General features: G+C 38.0%; 1 protein-coding gene across 1 annotated transcript in view; it reads left to right on the top strand.

Moving 5' to 3' along the window:
- Nucleotides 1–22,691, top strand: part of LOC108686868 — a 292,272-nt gene that overhangs the window by 10,662 nt on the left and 258,919 nt on the right. The window lies entirely within an intron of this gene.

Here is a 22,691-nt window from a genome sequence, read left to right as displayed (position 1 = left end):
TCGCGAGTGACCGCGAAATCGAGTTATTGGGAATCTGTTAATCATAAGTTTTATTAACTATAGATTCTTTGTATGCGTGTGTGTGTGTGTATGTGTGTGTGTGTGTGTATGTATGTGTGTGTGTGTGTGTGTGTGTGTGTGTGTGTGTGTGTGTGTTGTGTGTAAAAATTAATAAAATAGATATTCATGATATAGATGGACATTAATATTATATTATTAAAATATCAAAATTTAATATTATATACATTAAACATTATATACATTATAAACATTAAAGTTAATATGAAAGGTTTAATTTTCTAATAATATTTATTGTTGCGAGAAAAGAAAAATTGGTTCCTCCAGGGTTCCTCTTTGAGAGAGTTCTTTCGAAGTTCTGAGGTGCGACGGCTAATTAATGTTATCCACGTGCATTTGCGTCCGTTTACCATGTCTAGGAGCTTTGAGTGAGAGGCGCTGCTTTTCGGGCTGGTTAGAATGAGACGATAAAAGTACTCGTTTCTCTCCCGTCTCGACAGAAGTTCTGAGCCGAATATATCTTGGCCATCTAATTAGTTTCACGCTAACGAGGGAGTTCCTACTTTTCTTAGTGGGGCAATATAATGAGGCTAACTCTGCATTTAACTTTATGCAGTTATAACACATACATACACATACGCACGCACGTACGCACGCACATAATGAATATATACTTTACAACCTTTTTATGGGGAACGCATTTTTGGGACCTTTTTTTGAGCACACGATTTGAGAAATTTTTTTTTTTTTAATTACAGCAACAATGAATGAAATAATATTACACATTTTATATGTATTACATATTAGACGATGTTACTGTTTACCGATGACAAAACGTTTGATTATTCTGCATCCTCTTTCTATTATTTTATCACTTTGCTACGAAATGCAATATTGTCTGAAATAATATCTATTCACGTTTGTTTGCATAATAGACATAAAGGCGTATACGTACCCGTCATTTAATTAGGTTTACACTAGCGTAACGATGGTGCTGTACGCGTTGCGCATTGTAATTAACAAAGTGAATTTTGTATGTTCAATCACAGTGCTTGTGTGTTTGCTAAACACTTCACGATCTATTTTATATTACAAAAATAAAATTTTAAATACTATATATACTCTTATATTTGAAACAACGCATACACACACAAACAACGTATTTAACATTTTTATATCAATAATATCTTTTGATTGTCGTTGTTGTTCTTATTTTGTAGCATAATGTAATTAGAAGCATGTATAATAATGTTATGTCTACATATAATAACTTTATGTCTAAACATTCGAAATTTTATATAAAAACATTAATTTTCTTAAAGTACAAATAATCCTTGATATTTATCGTATAATAAATATCAAGTAACGCGCGCGCGATAATTGAAATACATGGAATTGTTTATATCACGATTTATATTGTTAACCTAGTTGAGAGAGGAATACAAATTATTTTACTTGAAATATAAAATTATCAGCCAGCATGTGGATATTTATTTCCCCGTGTGACACTTATCTTGTGGGACTCGTATTCTTGAATTAATCTCTCACGACGTTATCGAGAACTCTGAAACGCAGTGAAAAGCCAAGAATGCAACGATGCTTAACTTAATATTTTCTTCGTTTTATCTGGCATAACGTTCCTCAGCAAACGTTGTCGTCGTTATCATCACCATTGTCATCATCATTCTTGTCTTCATCTTTGTTATCCTTCTCTTTATCATCGTAGTCATTGTCTTTGTCTTTGTTGCCGATGCTACTCTTTCGATCGTACGGAGCGAAGTACGGTCTCGTCGTCTAATTAGTTTTACATTAACGAGATAGGGGGGTAGGGGAATTGTACTCGTCATACGATAGAATTAACGGCGCCAATTTCGCATTTAAGTCTATTCCAGTCTCTCTCCCGATCTCTCTCTCTCTCTCTCTCTCTCTCCTCTCTTCTCTCTCTCTCTCTCTCTCTTTCTCTGCGCGCTTTCTCTGCGTACAGAGAGCGACATTGAGGTAATTACGGAGTAGCTCTTTCGCTGCTTCGCGCTTGTAATGGTGGTGGTCCATCCTTTCCCCGTACTCACGTACGTACGTATGTACGTATCGCACGTAGGTACATATCAAGCCGTATCCTCCATGTGTACTATACGGGATGGGTTTACGTTGGTTTGCCTAATGTCTGTTGCACCGCCTTTGGCTACGCCGGGGCTCCTTTCTCCGTGGCGTGCCTATTAATTAACCCCGAGACGTTAATTGCGTCGCGAATGGCGGGGTGCGCGGGAAGATCGCGTGTTCTCTCTGTGTACACACTCGCATGTGCGACGCTACGCACGCGATACACGTAGCTACGAGCGTAGCCGCGTGTCTCCTCTCTACGTGCTTCTCTCTATACGTTTAACCTTGCCCCTTGGCAGCCACGAATAAGCTCCGACGTAATGGTACACGGATAAGAGCCGAAAAGGGAGAAATGAATTAACGCGCTTAATTAGACGAGCGGCCCTTTCTTTCTCCTCGTTTCTTCTTTTTTTATTCCCCTTATTTATTTCCCCTTTATTTATCTCTTTCTTCGTGGCTTTTCTCTCGATTTTTCTGTTTATCTTTTCGCATTCGGTTTCTTTCAAGTTCCTGTATTTTGATGTTTTAGTTAGGCACGCCAACGTAACAGCGTTAATGATGAGAGCAACGACGGAGCTGACTATTTGCTAATTGCTTCCGCCAAGGCGGATTGTCTCGTCGGGGTCACTCGACTCGAGACGAGTGCAGTCGCTTTTGCCATCCAGTGCTTTTGCGTGGATTAACTTCCGAGATATTTTCCGCGTTGAATGTTGTACAGAAATTTCTTTTGTGATCCATTTTTAATTGCAAATGATAAAAAATGAAAAAAATGTGATTAGGTGGGGTAAGTCTTTGGCTAATTTGAAGTGATCTTTATCTTAACGATTTTAATTTTTATTTTTAATCTTCCGGCAATATTTAATTTTGCACCTTCTGTTAGCGATCTTTTTTAAACTGCAGATTGTATGAAAATTTTAGATTGTATGAAAATTTGAAAAAATTTTGCACACTTGTTATAAAGCTTGAGTTTTTATTATCGTAGAACTCGAGTTATATTTTATTCATTTTTTTTTAAGTTTTAAATTTTTATTCCTATCAAGAATTCTTACAATCAAAAAATCGACTGTTCTTAAAGCTCAACATTACGGGGATTGAGATGTTAAAGCACGTCGTTGATACAGTGAATATTAAATGTAAAATGTATAGCAATTTTTACCTCTTCAAATTAATTAAATATTTTTAATTTAGTTGATTAATTAAGTCTTCTATCTTCGATTCTGATTTTTGCACGGTCATGTCAGAAACAACCGAATGCGCGAGCTGTCGATAAGGCGAAGGAATGAGCGCTCGTTTCGTTGGGACTGATCGATGGATGTGCCTATCGTTGGAAATTACGTTAATTGGACGTTGCCGAGAGCGGAGAGAGACAGTTTTCTATGCTATGTCGAGCGTGCACACGTTTGTCAGTCAGCGCAAAAGGGAATGAGATCGGAAAGCGGAGACGGAAAAGGAAGAAAGAGACCTGATGGATGAGACAAAGAGAGAAACGGAATCAATAGACGAGACGAGGAAGAGAAACGTACGCAGCGGTCCCATTGGGTTGCATTGAAGTGTTGCCCTTCGCCACAGTAACGCTTTCCATGTATCGATTCGTCTTTCAAACTTCGAATTTTCAGGACGTGCGCGCGCGCGTGCCTACACGCTCGCGCGTACATCATCAAACGAGTAACGTGATTTAAATGGTTTCGAGGATTTGAAACGAGCGATTGTGTGTGTCGCTCGGTTGGATTTTATCGCGTGCGCGCGACGTACACGGGGGATTCGATTACATGGCGCAAAATATTTCGAGCGATGCACACACGCTCGGAGCTTTTAATATGTTGTTATTATTTGCGTTTTGTTTTTGCTACGCGAGTTCGCGCGCTGCATTCTGCATCCGACGAATACAGACGTTTGATGTGCGAATGAATGGATATTTCCGAGCGACGGCCGTCGCGTTGCGGGTTAACGTTTATGCGGATTACGTTTGTAGAAGCGGCGATCAACAGCGCCTATGTTTGCGTGCTGCAGTGTATCGTCTGAATAAACATGAAATTTTCAATAAATTGCGCGGTATTTTTCGAAAAGTTCCGAAACAGTTTCGAAATGCAGCAGTTGAATCAAATGGGGAGCGGCCACGGAGTGCTATTCAGTTTCAGAGCAAAAGTTTAGTCGTTCTCTCTCTCTCTTTTTCTCTCTCTCTCTCTCTCTCTCTCTCTCTCTGTCTCTCCCTCAGGATCTCCCAGTTGGGATATCCTATTTTGTAAAATACCAGACATTCCCGCGCAATCATGTCCTCGCTTTTAGCGCGTAATGGCGCACCAGACTGCGTCTGACTAAGTATCCAACCGAGAGGGAGGCGGAGAACACTGTCGACTGTCGTCGATGCGAGAGACGGATGAGCGGGGGTGGAGGTGGAATCTCGGCATAAATTAATCGACCGATGATAAATTGCAAAATGCGACCGAATCAGGACGGAGAAGAATAGTCGAGACACGAAAGAGAAAGACAGTGGGAAAGGGAGTGCGGAGGAAAGGCAGATGTAAAAAGAGATTGTCAACGGAGATGGATGTCTCTGGTTTCTCGGTGCATCTATACTATTGCGTCACAGAAACGCTTCGACCGTCGTGCATATCCTTTTTCATACAGAGATGTCTCTGCACTGAAAAAGCAATTTTACTGAAGAATCTAAAAATTTGACTAGATACAGATCTGCAATGAAAATAATAATTTTATTGGACCATCAAAATAATTTTGCAGGAATTTTAAGCATGATGAGCAACGCTGCAGAATGTTTTGATATTCTAGCAACCAATTCTATCTAATCGTTTTGATGGTCCAGCAAAATTATTTTTCAGATCTGTATCTAGCTAAACTTTTAGATTCTTTCAAAGTGCAAAATTGCTCTTTCAATGCAGCTTTAATTTTTCAGACGAATTTGTCGACTTTTCCTTATAGACGTTACCACACAGATCGTTTTCTGTGTCCATTATTTTTGTTATCGGAGTTAAAAGCTATTGGCTGAAAGTGCCGAGATGTTTCTATACGCTCATTGTTTGCGTGGGACCACACATTAATCGCGACCTTTTCAGTAATATCGTCATTCCCGAAATCTTGATTCTGAAATCGCGCGGAACGGATTCGCGAAATGACACGGCGAATTTTTTATTTGGCGTTGCGACGAAATTTTCTAACTTTGGCATGTTTTCAAATCCTTAATCTAAATCCTCGATCGTTCCAATGTTTTTATTCTTCTTATCAGCGATCGTCAATATCATTCTCAATTTGCTACGCGGCTGCTTTTTTAAGTGAATTTCTGATCGGTTGCATTCTATGTGTTTTCGAAGCGTGGCGATGGCAGAAGTTTCGATAAATTCGGAATTTTTCAGAAAGGTTTCCGATGGATTTTTCCGGGGCGCAGAAGTTATGGAAGGATGCTGCTCCATTAAATGGAAAAACGTTCTCTTCCACCATCTCTCGACTTTCTATAAAACGATGGCGTATTCTCTTCGATTTTCCACTGGCTTCGGTACTCTCCCTGATTTTTACGTTCTCCTTCTTATTGCTTCGATTAACTTGGAATCTCTGGATAGAGACTGGTGTAACTGTCAGGCACAGTGTCACCAGAATCCCCCTGTCGTTATATATTCTGCGTGTATCTCCGCTGTCGTTACATATTCCGCATATATTTCCAAGAGTCGAGATTACGCCGACCGGTCTCGATTGTCTTCGCCAATTCGCTCGTTAGTTCGAAGCTCCTCCATAAAAGAGTTCGCGCGAAACGAATGTCGCAAAAAAAAAAGGAACGTACTATTTCCCACCTGCTTCTCCCTTTTCGTGAAGCGTTTCTCGGATTTTTCCCGTTTCGCTCCTTCCGGCGCAACGATTTCCTGCCTGTGACATGGACGGACTTTTAATTTTAATCATCGACCGGGGAATTATAAAAGTTGCTCTCGCTCGAGGACGCTTTCAATTAAGGATTTCCGTTTCTCTCGGGACGATCGGTCTGGTTGGCAGGAGAGAAAGAGAGGGGGGAGGGAGAGAGAGAGAGAGGCAGGGGAAGGCTAGAAATTGGGGACGAATGGTTGAGGAGAGTTCTTTCACCTGTATCTACTATCTGTCCCGATCATTTTTTTTTTACCGACTCCCTCAAGAAGATGAACCGCGGATGAACAACATGCGAGGATTTTTCCAATTAATTTTATGAATTCAAAGGATTTCGGGGAATATATGTGAAACTCGTAACATACATTGCAGCTTTCACTCGTAATTATGATATTTGAAGTATATTGTATGTATGTTGCAACTACTATATACTATATAATATCAGACACATGTTTGCAGCGTTACATGTAAAAATATTTATAACTTTTTCCGTGTATATTGTATCATTAATGTCGCATCAATTTTCCAGACCAATTTTTTAAATTAACTTGTTTTTCGTTATAGTTAATTAAGTATTAAAAACCAAACAATGATTACAATAAAGGTAAAAGAATTGCAGTGCAATTATGTCTTGAAAATATGTTACAACAGTAACAAAAGCTACGTGTTGCGTCTGGAAATAGTAACATACAGCGTGTTTCCGTTTCACGGAAAAATAACCGCAAGATAGCTAGGGCTTTCCGTTGACAATGGAAACAAAAAAGACGAAAAAATAATTCGACAAAATAAAGCGGTTGAAACACGCGGAGCCTTAGGCGGTGCACTCATTGTTATATACGCGTATGTGCGCCTAAAACTATTCAAGCTTTTTGTACATTTCACGGCGGGATGAGGCGGGTGGGCGGACAGCAGTGCAAGACTTATGCAAGCGAAGGTATTATTCTTCCCGAAAGACTTATGCGAAACAGCTGCTCTCGCGACGCGGCTGTTCTCGGTCGGAACTGTGATTATGGTTGACATAACCGTACGATCTAGTAATAGACCGATAACAAAACAGAGATTATTTGTTGTTTGTTAAGCAATTAATAGATAACTATTACTAATTAGATATCTAAAATTAGATGTTAAAATAAATGGCTTTGGCGCGCTCTTTCTTTATCAATAATTACACTCTCGGAACAGATTTAATGATAACGAGACAAAAAATATTTTTGATTTGATACTATTTGACTGACTGGCGTCATAGCATTTGACACAAAATCAATCCAAGATCAGATGATTTTCTATTTAAAGTAAAATATTCCTTTGTCAATAATAAATGATTATCTCTATATCGATCTTATATTTTATGGCAGATCAAAGAATGTAATAGTATTGGATCTGGAAATCTTTTTTATGAATATACTTTCTGTTTGAAGTGTACTATTCAACATTTTCTATTAATGGTAAGTATTTCGATATTCTTCTTATAAAAATTTTTTTATCTGAGTTTTGTTAAAATAAAAAAAAAATAATTAAAATAAGAGTCCGTGCTTAATCTGTACAACTTGCGAACTTTGTTTGAGAACGTTAAACTGCATAATATTATACGTTGTATATTCACGGCAAGAAAGAAGGAAAGGAAATTAGTTATTAGAGAGCGAATTAGCTAAGGTGGCAACGAATTAAACATTAACGTGATTACATGGTGAACACAGGCGAAGCATAACGAATTTCGAGGCCGCTCGCATTCTCTTTGTGCAACTAGAGATCCACGAGCTTGCGCTAATCCGGCGGTTCTTCGAAGCGTATACATCCTCGAGAGGATACTCCGAGAGGATAGATTGCGGCGTATATATCCGCCGGTTCGCATAACTTCTCCGAAATCGAATTCTGCAACGGTGATGCTATTTGCGCGAGGCAGAACATGTATCTAACGGTGTGTGTTCGTTTATATATGAACATAAGAAGATGGAATGGAGGAATCACACACATAGATACATATGTTTCTTAAGATCTTAAGTTAAAATTATAAATATATATTTTTTAATCTCTTTTTTCTTCTCTCTCTAGTTTTGTTTTATTTTACATATTTACTTTTAATTTTTCTTATTTTATTGCTCAGTTATGCTATTGCTTTTTAACGCTTGAGAGAATCTGATTCTAGAGCGCTTAATAAATAACAATATCTCTCTCTCTCTCTCTCTCTCTCTCTCTCTCTCTCACTCACTTTTCTCCCTTTTTCTTTTTCTTGCCTCTATTTAAAGATTTTAAGTTTTGTAAAATTAATAAATTGATAAATAAATTTATAGTTTCAATATCTCATTGAAATTAGTTTCCGTACTTCTAAGTTGATCGCTCTTCTTCGATCGAATTCTTGATTTTTGTGCCCGTCACGGCTTTCTTATGCGACTTGTTTCCCACTTTATTAAGCCAACTAACTTTTTAATCTTCATTTTCATGCAATTACGCGCAGAGATGAATTATTGGTTTTCCGTCGGTTTCGGTTGCGGATAATCGAACACGATCGGATATCTTCCAAGATATAGGGTTTCTTAAACGCGATAAGGATACAAACCACGCTGGTGTTGTACATCTTATGTGCGATATCGTTCCACGATTATGTATCGGCTATCGTTGTGAGATAACTGCCCTTCTGATACTTACAAGTGAATCCAACGTACGATACGGTGTTTGCAGTGCAAGCTCTATACGTGTAATTAAGTGGCTCGAGGAAACGGGTAGGTCGAGAAATTCTACGTAACGTTCTCTCGCTGCTTCGAACGATTACCGATGAGGGATAATACTAAAGAGGACAAGTAAACCCTCTGTCGATGGAAAATCGATACGTCTCCAACTTTGCGGTATCTCGTGTTATATCTTCTTTTTCAAATACTATTATTAATAGAACTAATCCTTTGCTTACTGCCGTCAGATCGATATTTAATCGCTGGTAGATATGCTGACCTGTTAGATATTCTCTTCTCTTTCCGTTGTTAGTACAATATATTAGAGCTTGCTAAGTGTCTCTGCTGGGAATTGAAGGGATGGTCGAAGAGAATTAGAGGACAGCCCGGGCTGCATAACTTGCAGTAGCATATATTGAAAATTAATGTCATGTTGTGTAGTAGTGTACGACGATAAATTAGATTGCGTTATATCTAAGATATTAATTATTGTGTACAAGTCATGATATAAAGTTTTTATCTGTTTCCGAGAGGGAAGAGATTTATTGGAATTGGAGAATACCTTAGTGAATATACAATATATAATAATTCAGTGATAAACACATAATTAGAAAGCGACTTCGATCAGACTGGTATAAACAAAGATTTATATTTTATTTTAAAAATATCGACTATTTATGAATTTATGAAAAAAATAAATTGAACTGAAAGGTGGAGAAGGCGGTTGATACGCAAGTGCTTTCGCACTTTAATAATAAGATTTTTTTTTTCACCCCCCCCCCCCCCCCATTCGCTTGGCGTGATTATACGCGAGTTCCATACGGCTTACAGTTGTCTGTCTAACGGTCTGAAGCTCGTTACGAGGTAGCGAGCGGCTGATGGAAGCTTGGCATCCACCGTCCATTGCCACCCAGCGCGCGCAATGCAGCAATCGCGTAGTACTAAGGCCACGGCACGTGTAATTAAATGCAATCAGGCAACGGAGTACTCTGAATTGCCCTACGTTTAGTTCGCTTCGTCGACTTGCTTCTACGATTCCCATCTCATTCGACTCTTATGCTCTCCGGTCAGGCTCTCTTCCATTCGCTGCTTCCTTTCGTGCCTCGTCTCGGCGAATGAGCAGAATGGAACGTTCACGCACGCGAGCGGAGCGCCGCGCCGCTCGCGGGCAACGTCTATTCGGCATTTCATTCGACGGACGGGCAGGCGTGCTCTCGAAAGAGCGAAGCTGAAAGGCTTTCAATTCGATAAAGCGCTTTCAGCAAACTTCAGCTCCGAGCAATTAACGGGAATTAATTCTCGTTTCTTTTTCCATCGCTCGCGCGTACCTACCATCCCTCCTTCTTTCCTCTCGCTCTCTCGCGAGAGAAGGCGAACGCGAGAGCGAATTTCTCATCGTTCGGCTGGAGCGACCCTTTGCACGACTTCTTATTTGATTTAAGATCGCTGAGCTTTGCAGTTCCTGAAAGCGCCCTGTTTTCTCTCTCTCTCTCTCTCTCTCTCTCTCTTTCTCTTGCTCGCTCACTCAAGCACGAAGAAACGAAATTTGTTTATCTGAAAGCACGGAATCCCGACGATGTAACGGTACTGAAAGAATGCACGATGAACGATCATGTCGTTTGTTTTTATCTTTAGAAAGTTTCTTCCTCCTTTAATTCTCCCTTTCTTTTGCGATAAATTTATGCTGTTTATCACATCTTATGGCTTTGACGAATAAAATGTTTGTTGGAAATGTGATATTTAAATGTACAACGATTAAAGTGGAACAATTTGTATTACATTCGCACGATTATTAGACTAATCTCTGTATCTCAACATAGGAAGTGATGCAGAGCGGAGAGAAAGTCGTAAACAAAAGCGTCCAAAAATCGGAAGCACCGAGGAATGGCGGGTGGGATGCCTCGAATCCTCGACAGGAAAAGCGTAGACAAAAGGGTTTGGGAGCGGCCTATAATTCAGACTTGATGGCTAGATGGACGAGGGGAGAGTGGATAGGTCGCGGCTACGTGGAGTAACGGGAAGGAGAGGGTCGGGAGGGATTGCAAGGGAGAGAATTACGAGGTCACTTCCGGTGGCGCCTGCACGAGCTTCCGCTTCCGGTCGCGCAGCACACTGTCCCTCCTGCTTTAGCCAGTACCGCGACCGTCTCATTCTCCTTCTTCCGCTCTCTCTCTCTCTTCTCGCGTCTGGTCCTGGCGGTTGGAATAGCTTGGTCGCTCGCTTTTCTGACCCCCTTTTTCACCGGCGACCTCGCCCCTCTCCCTTTTCTCTCTCTCTCTCTCTCTCTCTCTCTCTCTCTCTCTCTCTCTCTTTCTCTCTCTCTCTTTCCTTCTCGTTCGAGAATCCCGTCCACTATCCGGTGCAGAACCTCGGTGCAGCGAAACTTCGCACAATGGCGTAACTTGGCCATTACTATCGCGTGCCCATACTCCCCGGTCATATCCTATCGCCCATACTTCTCCCTTACCGGAGTCGCACCCTACCGAAACCAACCATCTCCCTCTTCCTCCTTTCTCATCCATTGCTCGTGTTGCATTATGCATACCCCCCCCCCCCTCTCTCTCTCCTTCACCAGATAAATGGGGTGCTGCGGACCGTTCGGCGGACCGGACTCGTGTACATCTATAATACAGGTTGGCGCAGAGAGTGGTGTCCAGGGTACTCTAGGAGCTCAGGAAGTTTCTCGCTTAGGTGCGCAGGTGACTCTCTCTAACTGGCGTAAATTGTCGTCGTTAAAGCGAGACTCGATAACGCGCGCGAGATGTCGCGCGTGGTTAAGCCGGCTCTGTTGTGGAAATGGAATATGCGGAAAATAATTAATGAGTATATATTACGACAGTATTATTTTTACGTTGAGTAAAGATAGGATTAAGAATAAGACATGGGATTAATGCGATATCAATATAATTACAAAGGAAAAATAATAATTACATCATTCGGCTCTGAGTGTTACATGATGAATTATTTATTTATTCTATTGCGTGAATGTGCCAGTTATTCCGTGATAACGGGAAAAGACAGCCGCTATTCTTATTTCGCATTTCATTCCGAAAAATTTCATTCTGACACACAACAATTTTCTCTCAGGCGCGCGATATGTTGGTATTATCTACCAGAAAAGAAGCTCTTACGCGCGAGTTTTTCCCGAGGATTTCTTTCTGGGTGAAAAATGGTGACGCGGCGTACTATCGCGAGTACGTTGCAGCATAACGATAGCGAAGGCAAGTGGGTCACGATGTAAATAGTCGAGTGCATTTGTGTAACAGAGCGATGGACGACGAAGCGCGCCGGCGGTCGGTGCATCGAAAGCGCGTGGATTTGCGTCACAATGGAACGATGAATTTTTCTCGGCGACATTTTGCCACCGAGCAAGGCAGACAAAGATAGAGAATCAGAGAAAGAAAGAAAAAGAAATGTAAAGCTAGCTTGCAAACGAGAGAATTGCCAGCGTTGTTCTTACATCGTCGACTAGTGTTAACTGCGGGACGCGCGCGCGGGAAGATAATATGATCGGCGATCGTAATTACGTGGGGAAGGCAATTTCCACGCTTACAGTGACCGTGAAACGATTATTGGTCCTGCCGGAGCCGTTCGTTCGCGGTGAAATTACGATTAGGCCAGTCGACCGACTTCATCCATGAAGCCCGCGCTGCAACGAACCCAGGACGAGGCTGTTTAACTTGTTTGTTCGCCATGTTAATTACAAATACTGCCGTATTCCTCGCTGAAAGAATTCAAGATACCCCGCAGTGTAATAATCAGTGAGGATTACATTCGGTACAATTGATTTTGAAGTAACATATGTAATACAACTTCATTGGTAACATTCGAAGATTCCGAACGGATGTAATTATAATTTATTGAAAATGATTGAATGAAATTTATTGATGTTTTTGAAATAATTTCCAACTGAATTATGTAAACAAGATAAGTTTCAAACATCTCGAATTGCGAAGTGCACGAAGAATTATCGATTATTGACACGTAGCTTGGAATTCTACCAGTGAAATGAAATTGAAGTGTAAACAGTTATGCTGTCGAGACATTCAGAAAGTTTTTATCAATTTCATATTTCATTATCATTAAATATTATATTATCTAGCATAATAAAGAATTAAAATCTTTTTTTATTATTTTGAATATAAATTCTATTAAGAAATCAAATTGCAATTAATGCAATTACGTTATTCCAGATTTTATCAGAAATATTGTATCAACCCCTTTCAGAATTTCGGTTATTTCAACTAGAATTTTAATAAATTTAACTAGAAAATTTTGATTCGTCCATTTTCAACTAGAAATTTTTTTCAGTGAATGGTTTGCTTGATATAATACATTTTACTTTCACCTTTTTTGGGATGTTGAACAATATTTAAAGAGGCGAAATTGAAGTTAATTGTACGAATAATTTTATCGATTTTATGTGAGAAATCAAGTAACAAAAAAAATTCTATATTTTGGACAAATGATAAAAAGATACATTATAGATATAAAAATGTAGACACAGATATAATAATTTTTCTTTCATATTTTATTTATCTTGAATTATTTGTAATCCTCGATATGTAACTTTTAATTTGAAAATAGTATGATTTAATTGTACAAATAGAATATAATTAAAAACAAGATAGATGCGAAAATTTATGAGTAGATATCGCTATAAAAGCTCGTTAGTGATACGTCATACAATTAGGCATTCAGCGAGTAGAAAAGTTCGTTTATGGGCACTCGGCCAAGGAATGCAGACACGGTTAGGCGGTGGGTTATACATCGGGTCCTATCGTAACAATCCTAAACAACTAGTGGCGAGGAAAAACATTCCAGTCGCAGTTTAACATAGGCGTGACGAAAAGCACCGCCGTCGTCCGCAAGCCATAGCCGCAGTGCATATCGGTGCGGCTGTTGCTTGTGTTTTATGGCTACTATTCGAAATATTTAATGCTGGGCAAGTTCGATAATACAACAGAAATATACTCTTGGTCTTTAAACCAAGATTTAATGCATCAAATTGTCGCGTTTTATTTCTGGAAAAGTAATGTTATTCCCTCACTTCAAAAATGACAACTAAAAAATATGATTTTTTAATGAAGTTTTACCATGAGTTAAATAAAGATTACTTTATCATTAAAAGTAAACTAACTTAACTTCACAGATCGTCCACTAAACGTAAATTTTGTACCATTCTTGAAGTTTTCAAAGAGATCCTTCTACTTTCGACAAGAGTGACACATTTTAAGTCGTTTTTATAAATAAAAAAAGAGAGTCTTCTTCAAAGAATTTAGAGTTAAGATAGTTTTGATGATCGAAGTTTGAAGAAGAAATTATTTTATTTTGAATTTATGTGTGAATTAATTTCATTTTAGCTGATTAAGATAAATATAAATTATTGGTTATATTTTTTAAGTTATATAATTTTTTATGAATTATTCCAGATTTGTTATGATTTTATAGAATATTAAAATCGTCACAATTCAAAAAAGATGATTTTGTAAGAACTGTGAAACGAAAATAACATTTGATCACATTAAGAGTATTTTCTTTTTGCCAATATTATTTAATTAGTCAATAATTTTTTGTTAAGTTTAAAAATAGTTTTTTCTTTTTTTTTTTTGAAAAAAATTTAATTTTTCTTTCTTGAGTTGTATTATTTTTGAAATAAAGGAACGATATTTTCTAGTGCGATTTGTAATGCACGAAGAACTTTAAAATACGGTTTTATTTTGCATAAGAATAATATTAGTATAAGTAAATCAGTAATTATATAATTTATTTCTTGTATGACTTTTTAAATCCGAATGACTCGGCAGATTTTTTACATTTTTTGCAAGATTTTTAATAAAGATTTCGTTTTAAATTTTGTAAAATATTTACATAAAGTCAACATGAAATATACTTTGACAGATAGTTGACATATTTTTTGATGGATTAAAATATACAGTAGATCAACACCGCTTTCATATTCAACATTTTTTTATGATTCGCATATTATCAATTGTGATATTTCAGTTGAAAGAACAAGCCTCAGTGATGCGGTAGAGTTTTGATGCGACGATATTTCCATAACGGTGACGAAGTTGCATCGAGACAATATCTTGTCTTAGCTGAGCATTGTAAAAAAAAGACGGGAACTCGAGAAGGCGAAAATATCGTCTTCCACGAACAGCATGATGACTAACAACGTCGTATACACGAATCGTCGACGTGAGACGTGCACAAACTGACGCGTTTTAACGAGCGTCACTAAAGCCAGCGCTATTCTGTTTCATAGAGCCAAAAACAACAAAGCAAAGGATCGTATGAAATACACAGACAGCAAACATTACCATAGTATTTGTACTCGTTGACTTAATTGAAATATTTTCCTGCGTTTCTCCGTGTTTTGGATCGAGGTTAAGAAGCGCGCGTAACTTAATGCTGCACAGCATGCCTTTCCTTGCTGCATTTTCTTGTAGATTAGACAAAGTTTGAAATAAAAAAAGACATGAAAAATGTTATGTTTTTATTAATTTAAAATGAAACTAATTAATTATAATAATTATAATAGTTATAATAATAAATAGAATTCAGCATATAAAAAATTTATGGGAAAGATATGGGGAAGACTGCTCACTCTGTGATTTAATTCTAAGGATCTATAAGCAAAAAAGAAACATGATGGGAGATAACAGAGGCTTTTTTCGGAGAAAATAATTGGCCATTTTTTTCTTTCGTCAGCGGATGGTGATCGTGCTATAATATATTGGGTCGACGGATAAGTTATTGCGAGGGACAGGCATTAATTTCGAGCAGGGTTGGTGGGCGCGAAACGCCCGTCTCGCACGCCGTGTCTTGGAGGTCGACAGGCCGCGTTGTGTGCGTCGTTCCACGGTTTAGGATCTCTCCCCGGAGGCTATTCCGTCCCGTTAACGGATAGCTGTTGCCCTTAGACGAATCGATCCTTCTTAGACGGCGGTGGCGGGTGCACCGACCCGCTCGCGGGTGAAAGGAGGTGAATTTACCCGGGACTTTCTCCTCGCACTCGCGAAAGGCAAACACTCACCGCACCGTTCGTCTTCCCTGTTCGTGTAACGAGTTCCACGGAACTTGCCGAGACTTTCCTCCTGGATGGAGGAATCGCCTGGCGCTCGTTCCTTGATTGACGACGATGTCTGAGAACTGCGGCAAACTTCTCCGCGTACATCGTTACTTTCGTGCGCTTTGATTTTGCGATCAAGAGACATCGACTTAGGATACTAATTCAAACATCGTTATTCTCTTGCTGTTGATAACAAGATATAAGTACAATCGATGATATTGCAAATATAAAATATTTTTACATAGCATATAGTTTATTTATCTATTATTACTAACTTATTAAAAATTAGTTGTACATTTTTGATAAGTCATTTTCAATAAGATGTATAACATATAAATCCATTTCTATCGTTTGAGAGATTTTGAGGTCATGTTTTGTATGCATACTATCCATTGAAATTGGTTTTCCGAATTTGAAATACATGTTAAGTCGTGACATAAAATGTGGATTTTTGAGCGAGTAAAAGTAAACGGTAACTACAGTGCGATACCAACAATGAAAGAAAGAGCAATTCAGTCCCGCTAGCTTGCCTTCGAAACGACCCTGAAACTCTCGTAGTCATGCAAGCACGTGGAATGTCGTACGGTACATGCTCACCCCTTTTACTGGCATTGCTTTAGACTGTTGTACAAGGGTTGTAACGACACTATGGAATTTTAATTCGATTTGCACTGCCGACAATTCAGCGGAAAAAAAAGAGAAATCTTGTTTTAGGAGATCGTAGAATTCGACTTGCACGCGATAATTTCATATTTATATAGTAGCTCAATCGTAACAGAACAAGAATTATTACATATATTCAGTGTTAATGAAATGTAATCTGTATATGTTTGTAGTCACGACAAATTTTCTTGATTCTGCTTAAAAAAATACAGTTTTAACATTAGAACCGCCGATAGTCTTGTTAGAATTGTTGAAGATGATAATTTCCTTGTTTTTGATTAATAAATTATTTTGATATTATGTCTATTATATATTCACATATTTTCTCAATATTCTATATATAATATACAAAAAAGGAAAAATTCAAATTAACAAAGCCAAAATGACATCATCGATGATTCTGTGATAAAATTAAATTTACAATACAATCATTAAGTGGATCAATTATCTTGGGCAATTTCTTTCTGGAAAAAACTGATTGTTCTTTATTTGACTTTTTTTTATTATCTTTTTTTATTCATTATTTTTAATTCTCTATTCTTTCTGAATCCTTGCATCACATTTTTATCACTGCATGTCCAAATATTGGAACTTAAATAGAACACGGTTGAATGTGAGAAATATATTTATTCTCACGTTAAATCAAACGCGTTACGAGGTTTCCTAGGAGGGCCGTGACATGCGTTCGGCAGAAAGAAGCATAAAGTATGCCAACTAAAAAATACGAGTTGGACAGAAGAGGGTGCGTGACGCGTTAAAAAGTTAATTAAACTACAGTTAACGTGAGATCGCTCGGGTTGCCGCGACGTGCGAAACGAAACGTGGTGCGGCAACGACGATATTCAACGCAGTGAGCACAATTCCTCATTAAAGTAATTCGACGGACACTGACAGGGCGCAGGACACGGTGACGAAAGGATTAACGCCGTTGCTGCCGTCAGGGCTGCGAAGGGAGTCGGAGTGACAGTAATAACAGACCTGTCTGTCAAAAACGAAGTTTCGCCGGTCCGCGCAGTAATCTACGGACCACCGCAGCGGTAACACCATTCAGTCGGCTATCTGTCAGCTATTTTTGTGCCCGCGCTCCAGCATCCGCTATCGCAATCGGCTCCCCGAGCATTACACTGAGCATTTCGAAATGTATATATATATATATATATATATATACATAAAACAAAAAAAGAGAGAACGAGGAATCGATGGCGAGGTGATTTCGCGTCGATGTAACGTCAACGTGATTTTGAAAAAAGGAAAACCCTGCAACTGCGCTTATTGCGCGGCATTCGATATCCTCGCGAAATTGTGACGAATAACAAGCAAATTGGAGGACTGAAGCTGTCTTTAACATCACGTCGTGTCCCCTTCATGTGTGTTTAATCGCAGTTACGAAATTGCAGCATGAAACGTGCAAATGGCTTTGCGTATGTGTATTTGCGGGACGAGAAGTAATAAAGCTTTATAATCGCTGACATAAATGACAAATATTTTTTGTGAAATAACGTATAAAGTTTATATTTTATTAAATTTTTATTATTTTATCGAAATATTATTTAAACAATATACATACGTAAACTCACTTGTATTAGACGGTTGCTATTACAAAATGGAAATTTTTGTGTTACCAAAGAAAAAATTTGTTAATTATTATCATAATTTACTAGCCATATTTCTTAAATATGAAAATATATATATTTAAAGAATCTGACATGCAAATGTATTAATTCAATTACGTCGTGGAAAGATTTTGTGGTAATCTTCCAACAACACAAAAGTTACGAAACTATTCTGTGCGTGCATCGCATTGTTCTTAATGCATATCACGCTCATGATTTGAGGCGGGTGGGGATAATATCGGAATGCTCATTAGCGTAGGCCGCAACGACGACGTGCACGCGCACTATGGAACGATTTCGCGAAATCTACCGCGAATGTACGTCAGCGAAAATTTCTGGTAATGGCCGATAAGCTCTTTTCGGTCTCTGTTATGTTCCGAATGGCTTTTGGAAGCATTCCATGGCCGTGGTGCACACGATTCACGCAGAGCGCAGCCATAAGCCGCGTGGGCTTAATCAAATGAACCATGATGAATGAAACGGTAGAGCCGAGGCTATAGAGCGTAGAACAGATTGCACTCGTTTCATCGTTAGTTGATCCACTGCCAAAAATGCGTGACGATGTCTCGATGTTATGACGTTTCTTTAGCAATAAATAGGTACCGAGTGTTGTTTTTATCATCGTTGTTCGATCTTTTCTCTTTCTGATGACGTCAATGTAATGGTCGTATCTATAAGTAATCGCGAATCACGGAAGAGAGCGAGCGCGAAATATCTACGTTTGCGTGCGTAATGGGTACATTTTTACGCGGAAAGATGGTTTGAATTTATCTCAGCGAGGCTCTTCTGGATTGTGCATTGTACTCAGAGGGAAAATATCTTTATCTAGCGTGCAAAGCGTATTTCGTGCTGGCATGAAAAGCGCTTGGAATATTTTAATTAAATCCGTTTCCTTTTTTTCAAAGGCACATACGTGTCGTCTGAATGGAAAAAGGCAATGTTTATGGCTAGGAAATATACTGCTTTCAAGTAAATTTATTGCCTTATACACAGAAAAAGATATGAATAAATAAATATAGATTCTTCAGAAAAAATTCGTTGAAAATTTCTCGAGTAATTGCATCGAGGATTATGCACTCTGTGCGATGACGAGCATAAGAAAGTCTGCCATTAATGTATTGTGTTATGTAATCTGTGAACTTAAGCTACTTTGTTCATATTTTGCAAGAGATTAAAATATCCCTTTTCTAATATTTGCTTCATAATTAATCTGCGTATTAAGAATTATAAGAGCTTTGTAAAATTATTATTGTAATCGTGCCACATAGTGTCTATTTAAATGTAGCCATTATACCCAATACTTATCTGTGAATACTGGATCGTATATTTAAGCTATTACTACAGCGCAGAATATTCTGAGATGTCGTGACTTAGTTACGTACAAGTAAATTACGACGTGTATGCAGACGTAAATATGTGAGTATGACAATGACGTTATAGTGTACGAGATGTAGAGATAGAGAATCCAATTTATTTGCACACGTACTTAATAACTATTGCATTAATGCGCTCGCTATCTTAATCAAAACACAGAATAGAATATCGTGTCCATTGATACAAGTATCTTATACTGAAAAAAATTTTTGGTTGATAAAATATTTCTGATAAAATCTATTACACTAGAATTCTTATATTTATCAGAATAATTATATCAATCAGAATTTTAGTTAATTCAACTAGATTCTAACAGACTTAATCAGAAAATTCATTCATTTTCCACCAGAATTACTATTTAATCCAACTAGACCATTTTTTTCAGTGTAGAATTGTCGTTAGAGGTCAAGGCCGTATTGCGCGCGATTGTTAGTGTAAGATAAAATTAGAATTAATTTCTTTAATATTTGAAACTAAATTTTTCTGCTTTAAATAGCATCGCATAAGAGATCTATTGAAGTAAAAAGTATTTAGAATTAATAAAAAAATTAAAGAAAATAAAAGTAAAGTAAATAAAATCTAAAGTCTATATATCGCTAATAGAAAATAAATTTCTTGAAATCGATTTCTTGTGTTCAAATGCAAAAGTTCGATATGACGAATATTTCGCTGAGTACATATTAACTTGAGACATAAGTATTTCTCTCCGTAAGATCCAGTTCTAGTATGGCACACGTGTCTAATAAATCCCCGGGACTTTATTTAGTTTAGCGAGTGTTAATTAAGCGAACGAGACAAATAGATGTCTTTCCTCGCATTCTCTCTTCGCTTCGTAAATCTATTAGGGAAAGCGAGCTCTAAATTTTCGAGTTCTATGCATCGCGAATTTTGCGAAAAAGGAAGAGAGAGATCATTATTACTTAAACTGAGTAAAAAGACTTGATTTTCTATAGGGGGAATAGTTGAATCGCATAATTATTCAGGCTTAGCAAATTCACCGACTTAAACTCAATACACTTGAAACATTTACATTTACGTCGTATACATTTATATATATGATATACATTTGAACAGAAGTGGAAGCAAGAGAGGTATAATCTCATTTTAAAATAATAAGAATAAGAAATCAGGTCCATATGTACAGTTGATATAGATTGAGCATAGCAAAATTGAAAACTTATTTTTTATTTATATACCGTTTAATTTAAAATAAAAAAAGATGCGATTTTTGCAAAGCAATTTTTGCGATTTATGATTACCGACCGTTGGTCGGTCTTTTGTCTATGATCTGTCTATGACTCGGGATCGCAATTTTCTCAGTTAATGCACTTAATCGTCATCAATTCGCGATGTCGATGCTATCTTGATTTTGCGCTGTTCGAAAATAGACCATATCTCCATCGTATATGCACACACAGTATCTGCAATCTAATTTCTGTAATAAAATCAAGAGAAAACGTCTCTTTAGATATAATGTAAGATAAAAGCTTGTCCCAAAATTCACGATTCAAAATACTATAGCAAGACACGTTTTCGAAAAATTAAATAAAAAGGTTATTTGTAAATTTTTATTGTAAGCAATAGTTTCTGAGATATAATGGTTTAAATATGGCCAGTTACAGATTACGTTTAGATAGTCATTTGTAAATATTAATGAGCGCTTACTAGCATTCGTTAATACTATCGCTGTGTAGCTAGTAATTAGTTTAGTAATATTTAAACCCTTATTATTTATCTAAAACATTACTGTTTAATGTAATTTTCAAATGTCATTTTTACTTAATTTTCTGAGAACTTTTTTACTATATTATTTTGAGTCACAAATTTTGGAACGCTCTGTTTACGTAATAGACATTAAGGCTGGTATTCATAATCGGATTTTATATTTAAGACTGTCTTAAGTACAATCTTAAGATGTCACGAGTCAATCAGATAGCCGTCAAGATTAGCATCTTAAAACATTACTTAAGATGATCTTAAAATAAGAACGAACTATGAATACCATTTTAAGTTCTTAAAAATGAACAAACCAAAAGATATATTTATATTTTTATTATTTTTTCAAATATTCTTCAGCGCATCGACAATTTCGTAGTTTTATTTTATTGTACATACGGGAGCTTAATCGAATTCTCGCACACGTTACCAGTCTCTTGGGTTTCTGGCGTTATCTATCGGGATCGCGCCGAGAAATACGCGAACTCAAGCGGATTATGACTTTGCGGCGGTGAGAGTACGTGCTGCTTCTCTTTTTCTCTCTTTCATCTTAGCGTTTGCTTTCGGTTCGATAAACTATAGCTCTGCTAGATCCCCACCTCTTTTGCCCGAAACGCGTGGCTACGCATCTCGCGGATTGCGAAAACAAACGTTTGCATTAGGCACCGCGGGGAAATACTACACCCGTAGCGGATCAAACAATAACATTTGTACTTCGGGAGTAGAAGCCTGTCCACGCTTCTCCTCCGTGCCGGGCTTATATATCGGAGATACATCTCGAGGCTCTCTGCTCTGGGAGATCTTAAAAAAAGAATCGTTTGTTTTTCCTCGATCCATCCACGAGTCATTTTGCCTCGACAGAACGAATATCATGTTACAACACGATATTTTATGAAGTTACTATTCATCTTTTCGACATTGATGGAATTTATGATTTCTCTCAAGTTAATTTTCTCGAGTCTAATAAACGTAACGTTTATTTCATAATATTATATGAAGCAGAAATACGTTTATCATTGTTTACTGTATCTCTTTATAAATTTTAATATTTATTATACTTTCCTTCACGAATACGTCTTTCTCCAAAGATACATCATCCGAAATATTCATTATTCGTCCAATATACCTACGCCAATTTCGCCACACGGCAATGCCGTCGCGGAGTTATTCAAAACAGCTAAGATAAATGTTTCACCCTGTACACAGACGGATTCAAATGACGCAAGAAGCGGCAAAAGGGTAGGAGGGTAGTAGGTGCAAGGTATACGGAGAATGGAAAAAGAGGAGAAACGAGCATCGCGCGTGTGCGCGCGAACATCGGGACGCCTCCCCCTGGTACAGTGGTAACGGAAGGACGCGAGACAAACGGGGATGGTTGAACATCATAAATGATGGGCATCCCGACGTCGAGAGCGCCGCGTTCGCGATGCAACGCGGGGAAAACGATAGAAAACGTGGATGAAAATCTATTCGTTTTGTCACATATAGATTTCATTCATTATATCGTCGGTGATTTCTAGTGCGTTTCCGTTCGTCCGTTGATGAACCGTTGACGTTCTTTCAAGAACGGAGAACACGGCGCGTACGCCAAAACATTGCGCC

Source organism: Atta colombica, unplaced genomic scaffold (assembly GCF_001594045.1).
Source record: "Atta colombica isolate Treedump-2 unplaced genomic scaffold, Acol1.0 scaffold198, whole genome shotgun sequence".
Classification (NCBI taxonomy): Eukaryota; Metazoa; Arthropoda; class Insecta; order Hymenoptera; family Formicidae; genus Atta; species Atta colombica.
The sequence above is the reverse complement of the archived record's forward strand: the minus strand, read 5'-3'. Positions and strand labels throughout refer to the sequence as shown.